This window comes from Cygnus atratus, chromosome 4 (assembly GCF_013377495.2).
Source record: "Cygnus atratus isolate AKBS03 ecotype Queensland, Australia chromosome 4, CAtr_DNAZoo_HiC_assembly, whole genome shotgun sequence".
Lineage (NCBI taxonomy): Eukaryota > Metazoa > Chordata > Aves > Anseriformes > Anatidae > Cygnus > Cygnus atratus.
The window spans coordinates 76,152,803-76,166,294 of NC_066365.1; the positions used below are offsets into that span (position 1 = coordinate 76,152,803).

General features: G+C 54.9%; 1 protein-coding gene across 10 annotated transcripts in view; it reads left to right on the plus strand.

Moving 5' to 3' along the window:
* The window catches only part of EXOC6B (exocyst complex component 6B), a 293,888-nt gene that overhangs the window by 11,338 nt on the left and 269,058 nt on the right, over positions 1–13,492 (plus strand). Inside the window, exon 1 of one of the 10 annotated variants that reach the window (XM_050710619.1) lies at positions 6,498–6,594. The exons of the other annotated variants lie outside the window; for them this stretch is intronic. The gene's annotated coding sequence lies outside the window, so the exon portion shown is untranslated. Of the gene's footprint in view, positions 1–6,497; positions 6,595–13,492 lie in introns of those variants that run through there. 10 annotated transcript variants of the gene reach the window in all.

The window sequence follows — 13,492 nt, forward strand, 5'->3', positions numbered from 1 at the left end:
TCCTCGGGTCGCAGCAGGGCTCTCCGGGCGCAGTGCCACAAGCACACGTGGCCAGAGCGGGCCCTCGAGCGCGTGAGTAGGTGGGGACCGAGCTAAGCAACGGCGTGGGGAGTTGGGAGGCTGCTCGACAGGCTCAGACCCATCATCAGCCGCTGACCCAGAGCAGGGAAGTCTTCCTCGTGCTCTCGCAAATCCAGAGCGTGGGGGACGGGAGCTGCCTCGAGCCCAGACGTCCCCACAGTCAGTGCTTTGCTCCCTGTGCCAAAAGGGAGCCGCAACGTCCTCGTCCTCTTCTGCCTTCCTCTGCCCAGGCCAGCCGATGGTTCACATGCAGCCCAGAGGAGCTCTTTTCCCTCCTCTGATCAGAATTAATTCCTTGCCTCCCTTCCTGCAACAAAGAAAGCTCCAGACATCGCTGCCCCGTGCAGTGTGGGCGTGGGGGCTGAGGATGCTGCTGCAGCTCAGCGCGTGGCTGCGCCTGGTGCTGAGCTCTGTGTTGCTGTTTGAGTTCAGGCAGAGCGGCTGGAGGCAGCAGAACGAGTCTCCTCCTTAAAATCTGTTCGTGAGGTTCAGAGATTTGCCAGGTCTTCCATAAAAGGTTTACTGAGAAGCAGTGTTTTTTTTTTTTAAATTTCTGTCGCCGTTCGAGGGGAACAGAAAGGGAAAAGCTGAGTGGCAGGAGCTTTTTTTTTTTTTTTTTTTTTCCCCTCTCTGCTGAGTCACGACGAGCTCCAAGGTAAGGGAGGCGCCTGGAAACGCGGAGGCAGTGTTCTGGCCGATGCACGGGGCCGTGGACTTGGCTTTCCGGCTGACGTCTTGGAAGACGAAGCACGTGAGCGGTGTGGTGAGGAAGGGAGCAAGTCTGGGCAGAGGCAGCGCTGCCAAAACTGAGCCAGGGTCCCAGATTTTTTTTTTCTTAATCGATAAGAAGCAGGGATTTCTTGGGTGTGAGCTTCCTTGGAGGTATAATCCGCTGGAAGAGGGTACCTGTTAAAGGGATATCTTCCAAATATTGCCTTTATTAAGCAAAGCTTCCTTCTGTGTTATCAGAAACTAGAGAGCATGAAGACCATTCGAGCCGTCTTCCCAATCCATTCCTTTCTTCTCCTGATCAGGAGAGCCTCAGACACCAAAGGATTATAACCTGACTTTGCTAGAGGAGCAGTGCCCCGCGGAAGGCCGACAGAGGTGTCGGTGTCCTCCTCAGGCTGCCTTTTCCTGGCAGCCAGCATCGTGCTGGCTTCATCTGCGAGCTCGTGGCTTTTAGATCCCGAGTGAATTTACCCGTGGTTGCTGCTCAGAGACCACTCGTGGGGCTTTCCTGCGTGAGTAAGATGTTGCCGCAGGTAAAAGTAGAAACTTTGTGCTCGGCCTCTTCGGTAAGGAGCTGGATCCTGGATTAATGCTTTGAGCTTACAGGGAGGGCAGAGGTCTGCTCACCGTGAATTCCTTGCGAGTCTTCTGGAGCCACGTCTTTAGCAAATCACTTTTTTTTTCCCCCCCTTTGTTTGAAATGATGTACTCCCGCAGAGATTTTTCTACCTGCGTGGCTTCGGTGAGAAGTAAAACGTGTTTATGGGGCCCTTAGAGTTAGGGTCCCCTTCCCACCCGCAGAAGGGGCGCGGGGCTGCGCAGGGAGCCAGAGGCCCCCGCCAGGAAATGAGAGCCCTGCTGTGCTGCGTGCTGTAACACAGGCTCAGGCCTGGGCTGTCCTTTGTGGCGTTTTGTGCCTCTGCTTCCTTCTGTAGGTGTTTAGCTACGCCCTTCTGAAGCTGTGGAAGAAGATGCAGTGGGTAGGTGGTGTCCATGGAGTGCCTCGTCCCTCTCGTGGGGAGCTGAGAGCCCTTTGCTGTGGTTGCGTTTGGCTGCGCAGGATGAAGGTCAGCAAGTCGGAACGGAGCAGATAAATCCCGCTGCAGAATACACCCGCAAAGGTCACATTTGTGCGGGTACCCGACCGCTCGAGCTGGAGCACCTGGGAATTGCTGGTGCTCTGGCTGGGGTTACCCATCCACAAGAGGAACGTTTTCCTTCTTAATTTCTCATCGAACTGACCTGAGGGGCCACGAGCTGCGCAGCTAGCGAGCAGCAGAGCAGTACCAGGGCTGGCCCCGGCAGCCGGAGGGGCTGGCGCGGGTACGCAGCCTCCTGGGCTCCTCTTGTTGTGCCTGGCGTGGCTCTGCCTCCCAACACAGCTGCTCGTCAGGTGGCTCACCCGTCCTCTGCCTCCTTGTGCTGCTGTCGTGCTGCTTTTCTTCCCTAAAAGGTTCGTAAAGGTAGGAGAAACTTCACGGCTTGGAGTCAGACCTCAAATTCCACGTGAAGCACTGTCGCTTCTGCTTGCATCTCGTAGCCCAGCGCTGCTGGGGGTCTTTGGGCCGTAGGAGGCACGTGGGGACCTGAAGAGGCTTTGTGGGGCCGGCAGAGCAATGAACCCCATGGGCTCGAGTGCTCCTTGCACTGAAACGCAGGAGCTCGACCGTCTCATGTCGGGGAGATGCAGCCTCTGTTACTCGTTGCCTTCCGCCGCGCTGCCCTGGATGCTCGGAGAAGTGGTCGCTTCTAGGCGGGATCCGTCGGAAACGTCGGATGTCATTGCGCTTCCTTTGCATTTAAGTGCTAGAAAAACCCCAGCGTGAGCTTTCTGAGACCCTGCCCTCTCATGCAGGGCTGTAGGAAACATCTCTTTAGGAGACAAAGCAAGAGCAAAGCCAGGCGGGGTGGTTAGCTTGGTTATCGCTCCTGCAGTCCGGCAGCGCAGCCGGACCGCTGCCAGGGGCGGCCTTCACCGAGGTTCCTCCGGCACTCCAAGCTGGAAATGCTGCAGGAAGCGTCTGTTGCGGTGGCCTGAACGGAAAGGGACGTTTATGGTCTGGACCCCAATTTTTGGAGTCGTCCGATCTGCCCCGTACTTGGGGCTTTTTGTTTCAGGTGTGGGTTTACCTTGTGGTCGCTGGCGATCTGCGTGGCAGCCTCCGGTGGCCAAAAATGCTGCCTGCTAGCACCGGGCTGGCCCAGGTGGAGTAAAAATAAAATAAGAAATAAATGATACAAATGTTCTGGTGATGAGCCAAAGCAGGTTTGCAGGCTTGAAATACTTCCGTAGACCGTTCATCCGGGTCTGCCTGTTTCTGCCCGCTAGCAGTGTTTGGTAGTGAAACCACGTGAAGAGCAGGGTTTTGGTTTTGAATTTATCGATTGACCAAAAAAAAAAAAACAAACCACCAGTCACAACGCACAAAAACCCAACGAACAACAAAAAAAACCCAAACAAACCCACAAACTCCGTCAGTTTTTTCCTCTCTGCTCTGTAATGTGCCGGCCCTGCTTGTTTGCTGCTTGGTTCGGAAGCAGCAGCTAAAAGCGCCCGTCCCTTGCTGGTGCCGTGCCAGGAGCTGTTGCGTGCCAGACCAACTCACAAGCGCTTTGTTCTGGAGAGGATTCCAAAACGGGCGCTGGAAGGGAACCTGGTAGGTGACACATCCACAGGCGGCAGTAAATGTGCCGGGGGGGTTGTGTTTTTAGTCTAAAAGCTTCGGGCACTATTGTAGATCGCCGTGGAAAGTTAACTCTTTTGCAACAAGTAGTAGTGGGGGTAAAAAAAAAAAAAAAACAAACACGACTCGGTCCTTTTATGGACCTGCTGCACATTTATCATTACGTAATCATTATTGTGCGCTTAATCGTTATTTGTCCATTTCCTTATTTCTAGTTTTTAAGCTAAAATAAGGAAGTCTGAAGCAAATAACAAAATATTCTTTCCTGGGAAATGTGATCTAATTGTTCTTATTATATTATTCTTCCAAATAATAGAGATCCCTGTGAAATAAGCTTGAAATAAAGTAGTGTTTTTGTTATTTTCCTTAAAAATAGCTGTTTTGGGGAGACGGAGATGAAGTCAAATGCGCTTCGGGCTCATTTCTTCAGGTTGTCCTTCGTGAATGGATCTGTGCCTTGTCCCGAACAGGATCTCACTTGTGCAGGTGGAGTTATTGCAGTTCCTTTTTTTTTTTTCTGAGCATTTTTGGTGCTGATGGGCAGAGTTGTCTGGTACAGATGCGTCTGAAGTCCAGCATGCAGGATGCTCGTTGGCGTGTAAGGTTAACTAATCCATTCAGGCTACTTGGGCACTGCTTTCATTTTTATCGGAAGCTATAAATAATGGTAGTAAGAGACAATTCAGGTAGAAGGGCAAAATATGAGGGACGCAGCTGCTTCAGGGCCTGTGAGCGCAGCCAGGTAGCATAACAGTCTTTAGTCTTTCAGAGGTGGTAATAACCCAGCCAGCTTCAGTTACACGTGTGGCTAAAGCTGCAGTGCAAGGGTTGGACGCGGCGGCGGGGACAGGAAAATAAATGGAAGCTGGAAATAAAAGCAGGAAGTGCAAAATGAGATTCAGCCTGGCTCAACCCAAGTGACTTTTATTGGAAAAATAACTTGTCTTTGCTCGGTGTTTGCCTGTGCACACAGCAATAAAGCTCCCTGTCAAGGAGAGAGAATAAAATAATGCCAAACCGAGAGCCGTGATGGGAGCCGAGCGTTTAGGGGCTCTGCCGGCGGGGAGGAACGGCCGCGCCGCATGGCGGCACAGAGCGGGTTGTGTCTCGTGCGTAAGGCCAGCAGGAGGATGCAGCTCTTTGCTGAGAAGTCTGCGGCGTGTTCTCATCATCGTGCTTCGAGACGGGCAGAGGATCGTGGCCCTGCCTGCCCACCACGTAGGAAGCCCGGTGGCAGAAATCAGCCTGCCCGGGGAACGGGAGCCACCCCCGGAGGCTGGAATTGTCTGAGCAGCTCACCGCCGGCCGCAGGCGGCGATGCTCAGTGCAGAGGAGTGCTGTCGGACGTCCCCCTGGGCTTCCGCGTCCCGACAGAGATGCTTCTGCTGAGCCCCGTGCTCAAGCTCAGCCTGGTGAAGGTGCCTGTGGGGACAGCAGCAGTCAGCTAAGCGCGAAGCTACAAGCGGGCTGAAACTGCTGTCCGTACTGAATCGCCCCCGGCGTGGTTTCCTACGTGCTTTTACCTATGCAAAACGCACGCGTGAACTTGAACACGAATGCGTCTCGCTAAGAGGATGTGTCTTATTCCTATTGGAGTGGGATATATTCACCCGAGCTCCCGGTCTGAAGAGGAGACCGCTGCTTTCTGCAGCGCGGATTAACCGTGAGCTACGTTACGATGCTGTAAGGAGCAGTCCTGCAGCGGCTAGCTCAAAAAGTAGGGTGTGCCTGTCCTGCCGCGTAATCTGTGTGGCGTTTAGGAGTGGTTTCACAGGTGGTTTCTCACCTCTGATGTCTGTGACACGTTGGTCTGGGGGCCCGTTCCCTTCCCCAGGGTGTGCAGCTGCTGAATAAACTGACAGACGCAGCGCTCTTACCTCTGCAGCTGATGAAAACCGCGTTATTTCGTGGGTGAAGTAGCTAAAAACGAGAGTCACGGCAGCACTAGGTATCTTAAAGCGATTCTCCAACTGTTGCACGTGAAGGTATTTTTCCTCCGTATGATTTTAGGGCTGCAGAGCGTCTGATAACACCCCTGCAGCCTGAAACTCGCCCCGTCTCGGAGAGGTGCAGAGGACGGAGACCGCGCAGGTGCTGCAGCGTGGCCACGTCGGGCACAAGGACCGCGGCTGTCCCCGGGGTGCTGCCGACACACCTCCTGGGAGATCTCCTGATCCCGCTGCGCCCAGCGAGCGGGTTTTGGGCGCTGCCCATCTGCTCGCCAGGGGCTGGACGGGGCGGCCAGGGGAAGCGTGTGGTAACTGCTCTCACCTGTGCGTGAGAAATGGGAGCTGCTCCGCGGTGGCAATCTACAGAAAACACATCTGTCCTCTTTCTGGTTCGCTGCACTGCTGCCCGGGGATGACTTTCTTCGCTAAAAGCTGTGGTCGTATGAATTATTTATTTATTTTTGGCCGTTTCTTGCAGTACATCTGCAGGAAGGGGGTGTTTGCACCCAGTCCTTCAGCTGGCATTGCCGTCGTGGGTTGGGTATTACGGTTTTCCAGCAGAAACGCTTCATTAAAGCCTCCAAAGCTTTCGAGTTGTTTGTCTTTTTGTAACCCGTGTTTGCTCAGAAAAGGTATAATAAAAGAGGAACTTACCAATGCGCAATTGGCCAGGGTTTTCGGAAGAAGCTGGCTCTTTAGGCGAGGAGGGATGTGACAAACAGGTAAGTCCCTGCAGAAGCAGACGGACACCACGAGAAGCCCAGCGTTACGTTTCAGTGGCTCGAGGGCTTTGCTGGGCTCGCTGGTGTGCGAGCGAGGGCTCGGCAACCCCCGGGGGCACGGAGGCCAGCCCGTGCTTGGGGCTCTCGGGGCTGATTGCCGTCTGAAACCGGCTGGGGTGACGCCACAAAAGGTGGACGAAAGCCTGGGGCTGGTAGCGGGATGATTTAACGAGCGTGAGGGCAGTTGGGCTGCTCTTGGTTTTTGGTTTCATTTTTCCACCACGCTTGCGTCTTTAAAATAAGGAGGCACTCCAAGCGCTTCCCGGTTGCTGGTGGGGTGTTTCCTCCGCCGTTAGGAGGATTTGGACTCGAGCAGAGCTGTTCAGTTCAGCTGTTCAGAGTACCCTGGCCTCCCTCTGCTGTAACGTATGTACGGTTTTCTGGGGTCGGGTTGCTAAACCTCTGTGCTTCAGGCCCATGCTGCAAGCCCTGTGTGTGAATACCTCTGTTCCCTGGCTCTTTACTGCATGACAGCAGTTCTGTCCTTATTTTCTTGAAGCCACGGCAGTGATGATTCATTAGCTCAGCCCATAGGATGCCTCCTCCTTTGGCTCCCCATATTGCAGCGTGCTCCCAGTCGTGCACCCGCCCCGAGTCCCGCACCCTCCAGCTGATTCACACGAGGTCTGCCCACGTCTGTGCGTGCAGGCCTGTGTGTTTTGGCCTTTCCCTGCAGGTGCTGAGGAGCCTGACCCCGCTGTCGGCTCAGCGGTGTGCTTTCCCACGTGGGAAAGCCGCAGCCCCGGTGTCTGTCCCTGAACTCCTCCCCGTCCCCGTTCCCAGGCCGGAGCACCGGTTTTGCACTCCGGCGGACCTTCCGCTGCTCTTTAATGAGCTCTTTGGCATGCTTTTGTGAGTCTCCTTAATGCAGGATGTATTTTTAGAGCCGCTCATGCTCGAAGCCGTGCGCCGATCGTTGCTCAGCCCCGAGCTTCCCGCTCCGGACCAGCTGGAAGCCGCCGATCCCCAGGGGCGGCCGGTGCTTGCTCGCGCCCCGCTGACCCGGCTCTCCTTCCACTTGCACGCCCGTGAGCTGCCCGCAGAGCGATCGTTACGCGCGGAGACCGGGGTTTGGACTTCTTCTGCTGGTTTTTTCCCAGGTGGGATAGAGAAGGTAGCTGGGAAAGGCTGGGGAGCTGGTCGGAGATGAACAAAAAAAAAAGCTGGGAGCCCCCAGCGAGAGGGGGACACGAGAGGGACGAGCCTGAGCGAGCAGAGGAGGTGGAACTCATAAACAGTCGATTGTCCTGATCTAATCAGGAGCCCTATTTTTACACATCCTGTGCTCTGTGTATGTTGTTTTTTGTCTTTTTAAATCGAAAGAGCGCACCGCTGTTTTTTTTTTTTTTTTTTTTCCCCTTGCCTGCTTCCCAAACAGGAAAAGCCGGGGCTTTATTTTTTCCTCCCGAGGAAGAACTCTGACCTGCTGCTGAATGACAGGCCTATTTTGACAAGGCAGAGGTGTAAATATACGAGGGGTCGGGCTGGGCTCTTTAATCTTCACGTGGGACGGGGCTTCGAGAAGCCTCTTCCGCAGGACGCAGCTCGGGAAAGCGCGGGGGCTGCTGCTTGCCTCTGCCCCCATGGTGCTGGGCTGGCTCCGTGGTGAAGTGGATGTGCAAACTGATCTTCCCGGGGGAAATACCCAGGGCTAGGAGGGCTGGTTTGCTGCAGAAGCCAGACAGAAGCGCTGCTGGGCTGTGGGGGTGCTCTTGGCAGTGGTTCTGCCGTTGGGTGCTGCCCTGTGAGCATCCCAAAGCAGGCACTGCAAGGCGACGAGGTCCTGGTGTCCGCCGGCACCCCTTGCCCTCCACTGCCCCTGGCTGAAGCGCTGATACAGCTGCAGACCGGTCTGAATACCGCCAAGGAAGCGTCTGGTGTCCGTGGTATTTGGGCTGGACGAGGCGCTTGCCGTGGAGGAGCCTCAGGGCAGCTCCACCCGCTTTGGGAATCGCCGGGCTGTTCCGCAGCGTGTTTATGAAGCGGATCAGCCGGCCCCGAGAGCCCCTCCTGGCCTGGAAGCGCCTGGCTCGCTTGATAACCGCGGGGCTGGAGGGCAGATTTCAGCGCCCAGCACCGCACGCGGGCCGTTGCAGTGGCTGGCCCTGCCGGCGCGGCACCGGGGCAGAGGCGAGAGCTTCGTGCCTGATTTCTTTGTGCGCTCCGTGCGTGTTTTCTTCTCCTTGACTTTCCCGTTGGGGACGCTGGGGTCCTTTGAAGCGCATTGGCTCGAGGCCTGAGCCATTGCACGTTGCCTTTTTAAAATTCCTTTTGCGCTATCAGCTGGACGCAGCGTCCTTCGCTTCCTGTCCTCAATAGCTGCGAGCTGCTTTGTTCTGCTCCGGCGAGAGCTGGGTCTTGGGTAGCTCACCAAGCCGGAGCTGGGAAACTCTCTAGGAACCCTTGGTAGGAGAGGTGCTTATCCCATCGTTTGGGGCTGTTAGCGTTAATTTTTGCTAAAAACAAAAAGCTGAAAACAAACCGAGCTGCTCGCATTTGAAGAAAACCTGCAGCTGCCCGAGCTCGGCGCAGCGACCGGCACGAGGTGCTCGTGTCCCCCCGTGCTGCGGTGCTTTGCACGTGGTGGGTGCGGGACCCCACGGTGGCGGTTTGATGTTTTCCTCCCCCCCCCCCCCCCAGTTTGGTGCAGCCCTTGGGTTGCAAACTGAGCCTCTGCAGTGCTGGAGGCGGCTCAGGCTCGTTGCTCATGCAGGAGAGGACTTGGGGAGCTTGTGCTGCCGGAGCCGCCCTGCGCCCTTGGATTTTCTGGAGCAAACTTTCCAAGGTAAATTCGCTAAAGCCTTTGAAGCTCTGGAAAAGGTCTGTTGAGTAAGTCTGTCGTTGCTGTGCATTGAATGCCCGTGCCAGTTGCTTCCTCTGCTGTATCTTCATCTTTCATTACTGCAGGAAGATACCGTCCTGCCTCCCTGCTCTCCATCTCTGTTGGAGTTCTCATAAAGTGTTTTTTGGTTAGAAACGGGCACGGTGTGAGAAGGGTAAGTATCCACGTGCTAGTTAAAAAAAAAAAAAAAAAAAAGGAAAGTGGTGGCGCTTCACTTGGCTCCCAAGTCAATTTAAAATGCTTGCGATCGATGTGGCGGTGGTGCCGGGTTTGTAGGAGGCTGAGGGTCGGTCCCTGCGGGGAGGCAGTGCTGCGGCCCCAAGAAGGGCGGCGTCGCTGGAGCCGCTGCTGGACGAGCACCTGCAAATCCCCATTTGCAGTCAGCGTCCTGGCAAGGGTGCCTTAGGCTCGCTGTTTCCTTTAAATGCTGCTTCTGCTCGGGGTCTGCTCCTCGCAGACAGCACAGACAGATCGCCCCCAGCCCCTCCGGTCTCCACTGGCCACGCGAGGCGTTCCCAGCATCCGCTCCCCTGGCGGCACCCAGCGCTGCCGGCGTGGCTGCCCGTGCTCGGACCAAAGCACGCCGGCGTTCACCGCCCTTCCCCGCTGGCTGAGTGGCCTTGCTTCCCTTGGCAGCGTTACAGTTCTGTTTTTTTTTTTTAAGGACGAAGGAACTATTAATTTCTCTCCTCTGACCTTTGCACAACGCAGACCGTAAATTCCCCACTAAAAGCCGCGGCCTTTGCTTGAGCTCGAGTTGGGATTAGGCGTTGGTGGAAAAGCGTTGGGGTGGAAAGTTCGTCTTCTCTCGTGGTTCTTTATTACAGAGGGATTACTCTTACTGCTTGCAAAGCCAGGAATCTGCCTGGCTGTGGTTCCCAGGTGGGCTGAGCCCTGCTGCGGGGAGCAGCGCAGCGAAGTGCTGCCCGCAATTACACAGCAAATGGTAGAAACAGGTCAAGTTATTCCATACGTGGGTTCCTTTATTTTCTTCTTTCAACTAAGCAGATGGCGCTCCTTAGGTCACTCGTAGGGTTCATCTGGGCTGAAGTCGGGGTTTCTGAATCAGTTTCAGCCTGTCCTTTCTCTTCCAGTTCTGCAAATAGGTCTCAAATAGGCCCGTTGCGTCAGTAATGCCACCACGCGAGCGTCAAGCAGCAAAGAAACGCCGTTAGGATCGTGTCACCAGCATCATCCGGGAATGAAAGCTCAAAGCAGGTCGCTGTGAGCCACTGCTGTTACTCCCCGGTCTTTGGGGGCTGATTTTCACGGAATCATGAAGGTTGGAGAAGGCCTCCCAGATCGTCCGGTTTTGCTGCAGGTGGTGGCTGCATGGGTCTGGTTTCCCCCGGTCCGTGCCCACAAGAGGACGCACGAAGTGCGGCTCCCCCAGGGGTCACGGCAGCGGCTGCTGTGGGGACGGGTTTGGCTTTCTGGCTGTCCCCTGTAGTGCTCGGGGTGGCTGTGGCTGAAGGCACACGCTGAAGTTCAGACCCAGGTGGACAAATGTTAATAGGAGGTGTTGGAATTGATTCTCCTACTGAGTTCATTCATTGCGTGCAACGGGACACAAGCACCTCGCCGTTCGCAGCCAGCATTCCCCGTCTTTGCGCACAAGGTAACATTTTCCATCAGTAACCCCATCAGGGCATTGACCTGTCTGAACTTTTCTCGTAGCTCTGGTTCCTAAACCGTCCCTGGGCGTGGATGTGACCTGGGTTCCCAGCTCCCCGACGAGCAGACGCTGCTGGAGCAAGGCTTCAATACCTTTATGGAGCAGCCTGCAGAGCAGTCCCCGTTGTGGCAAAGCCAATTTGCCCGTGCGGGTTTTTGTTTTGGCTTGCACAAGCTGCTTTATTTTCCTGCCTGTCCCGGCTGATGTGTGGCTCTGGAGACGGATGTCTGCGGTGGTCCCCGTCCGACGCTCAGAACGAGCTTGCCTTGTGGTTTCGGTTGGAACTTCCAGCATGGATTTTTAATTAAGCTGTAACACAGAAAACTGTCTGGGCTGATAACAGCGGACGTAAATCCGAGGTGAAAGCTTCATGTATGTTTTCGAGTCTAGTGTTTCTTACTAAATCCTTTTAAGTAACTAGCAAATACTTGTTTCTTGGGTACACGGCACAAGCAGAAACATATCCCAGATGTTTTCTGAAACACGGTATGTTTTTAGAACAAATTCAGATCACTTTTCTATTTTTTTTTTTTAATTTTCCCCTCTGTAGCCACTTCAGGCTGGTAACTGCAAAATCAGGAGGAGCTCTGGGGCAGGAGGTGCCCGGAGGCTGATCCCGGCCGCCTGCAGCCGGCGTTTCGGGGAGCACGCCGCGGCTCTCCCGGCTCCAGCGCCAGGGCAGGGTGAGGACCTGGCTCTCCTACGTGGTGCAGGAGCCCGGCACCGCTTTCGTGCGCTGAACGGGGACGCTTGAGGTGACCTGGTGCCGTGGCGGTGGCTCGGTTTTGCCAGGCGCCGAGCCTTTGGTGCTGAGCCCGGTCCTTGAGCTGGTTCCTTGCCGGCCCGTCCCGCTCCCCCTGCTCTGTTTTCTGGCAGAGCGCGGCTGAAAAACGTTGGGTACGAAGGGCTGTGCCGAAGGGGAGGTGAGGAAGGCCTCTGAGATGATGCCTGTGATGGGCAGCCGCCCCCAGCACCATGCTGCGCCTCCGCTGCCCGGTCGGGAGCTGGTGCTTGCCTTGTCCTGGTGCTGGTGCCTCCTCGCTGCGGCTCCTGGGGGGCTTGGGGCCAATTTCCAAGACCCTGAAAAGGGCTGTGCCTGTAAATCCAAGCAGCGCGATCGCTTCTGCTTCACTGTTTGGGTGCAGGAGTAATAGAGGCTAGGAAAGGGGCGTTTTCGTGTGTTTGTGTGCCGTATGTTGGCCGTCCGCTTTGCCTTTAGGGCTTAGACCTAATCTTTACCATCTCCCCTAAATCCGACCTGGTAATGTGAAAATTTAGGGTTTCCTTTGGTGCCATCAAGTGGCAAAATGCAGTATTGGTGCTTGGTGGAGGTGACGAGGGACAGCAGGGGCTGCAAGCAGGAAACATCCCTTGTGCTTGAGGGTGCGGTGAGATGGCGGGGGACGTGTGTGTGGGAAGGACGCGATCTGGGGACGGTAGGGATAATTTTACATCCTCAAAGAGAGGCTGTGGAGGGTGTAACGGATTTCCTTCTATTTCCATCTGATTCCTGCCCTTCTCATTAATCTCAAGCCTTTATATGCTTACGTCATTTGCTCCTAAACAGGCTCTAAACATTTAGTTTATTTTATCGAGCTGATCGGGCGTGTTGGTGGGCAGCGAGCAAGACCAGCGGGCGGATGGTGCTCAGAAGTGCAGACTGGACCCAGCCTTCCTTTGGCAGCAGCGGCCACGAGCAAGTACATTGCATTTTAGCCTGCAAAAGACGTCCCATGTTCTGTACCTTTCTCTCTTTCACTCTATTAAATATTAAATTACCTTTCCAGACAGAAGCAGAGCTGGAAGCAGGGTCCATTTGATTGCTTTCTGTTCTGTGCCAGGACCTGCCTCGCGTATCACCCTGCTGGAGGCAGGGTTTCTGTGGTAGACTTGCCACTAGTTCGCTTCAGGTTTGCTGCTTCTAACGAACCAAACCCACGGTGTTTTTCAGTCCCAGTTTTCTAATCTGAACCCGTGGGCTTGTTGCAAAGCGTAGCTTTCAGGTGTCAGGGTGGTTCTTAGCCGTACAGCTTCAGGGAGGTTGCTAGCTGATCCTTCCCCTGTTCCTTACTGCTTAACGAGCTGGTTTACCTGGACTGGGTGCACAGGTGTTGCTGTTGCTGCAAGGTTACTACTTACTAAGGGGAGGCGATGTTTTAGGCACCTGAGCATGCCCTGGCCCCCAGCCTGGGTGGTCACTGGGCATTGCTGGGAAAAAAACCAATGCCCCGGATACAACTGCCAGGCTTCACGTGCCAAATACTGTGGACAGCAGTTTTCCAGGAGAGCGTCAGCAAGTAATGAATACTGTGACAAATCCTTTTTTTCTTAAGCCTGAGTGTGGAAGCGGCTGAGCTGTCTCGATAGGGGTAAAATGAGAACCTCAAAAGGGGGAAAAGAATCACCTGGAAGCAGGTACTCGATATACAAGGCTGAAGACCCGAAGATACCATTTATGCACAACGCAAAGCCAGGTGAGAGAACAACACTGGTCCAGAAGCCTGCCCAGTCTCCCAGAGAGAGACAGCGGCAGGTCCTTCAGGAGAGTGTAACTCTGATATACCCTGTCCTGCTCATGTTATTCATGTATGAGCTCCTTCCCTTCAAATAGGTAAGAGGTTGAGGATCTTCCTGTGCCGGAGCTGCTCCATTTGCAGGGGATGCTCAGCAGCTGCGGGATGAGCAGCACCATCAGTCTCTTCAGTTGTGCAATCCTCGTGATAACAGTCACTCTCTTTGTGCCGTGA